The sequence below is a fragment of the Bactrocera latifrons genome, unplaced genomic scaffold (assembly GCF_001853355.1).
Source record: "Bactrocera latifrons isolate USDA-ARS-PBARC rearing strain unplaced genomic scaffold, ASM185335v1 scaffold_494, whole genome shotgun sequence".
Taxonomy (NCBI): Eukaryota; Metazoa; Arthropoda; class Insecta; order Diptera; family Tephritidae; genus Bactrocera; species Bactrocera latifrons.
In genome coordinates this window covers 1-1,042 of record NW_017537150.1, presented here as the reverse complement: position 1 = coordinate 1,042, position 1,042 = coordinate 1, and positions in this window count along the sequence as shown.

Here is a 1,042-nt window from a genome sequence, read left to right as displayed (position 1 = left end):
AAAACGGCGCCTATGGCATACTTTGAGGCGTCAGTAGGTAGGTCAAATTTTTTCTTGTAATGGATCTTGTGTGGATTTAATTTTGTTGAATGCAGATTTAGCTTCCTCATTTAGATTTATTTGGATTTTTTCGAGCTTCATTTCGTCATTCTTCCTTCCTCACCTCTAAGAAGGGATGTAAGTAGCTTGGCCAATTTGGCATAATCCGCGATGAATCTTCTAAAATATCCGGATAAGCCTAAGAATGATCGTAAGTCCTTGATCGTCTGGGGGTATGGAAAATTTGATATTGATTGTACTTTGGAAGGGTTTGATGAGATCTGTCTCTTATACACATCTAGATGTGTATAAGAGACAGTTGCATACCTCATAGGTGGTGTGGAAAATACGAATTGGGTATTTGATTTAAAATGCCCAAAAAATAGCTTTTTTTCTGATCTGGCTACAATGAAAACTGTCATAAAAAACGCAAATTTTGAGGCGCTCTCACACTGGAATAAGTTAAACATCCTTTATTCCTGGTTGACAGTCATAACTTTGAAGCAAAGTCCTCTCTCGACGAACAAAAACCAAACTCTATAAGTCACTCGTAATTTCCGTCCTGCTATATGGTGCAGAGGCTTGGACGGTAACAACAACTGATGAGTCGACGTTACGAATTTTCGAGAGAAAAGTTCTGCGAAGGATTTATGGTCCTTTGCGCGTTGGCCACTGCAAATATCGCATTCGATGGAACGATGAGCTGTAAGATATATATGACGACATTGACATAGTTCAGCGAATTAAAAGACAGCGGCTACTCTGGCTAGGTCCTGTTGTCCGAATGGAATATCCCATTGGTGTGACGTAGTGAAGAGAAGAAAMRACTGGCGCGCTGTTGTTAGCTCGGGGTTAAGGTATCGTTTCAATAGTGAAGTTAAATTCTCTGTTGAAAAGTTGGGTTTGGTGATTATATGTCTATGATAGGTCGGGAATTTTATTTTAAACATGTAGCTGTCTTCATCTGCTAACGAGATCCAAGTTTGGTTTTTGAATGCATTTA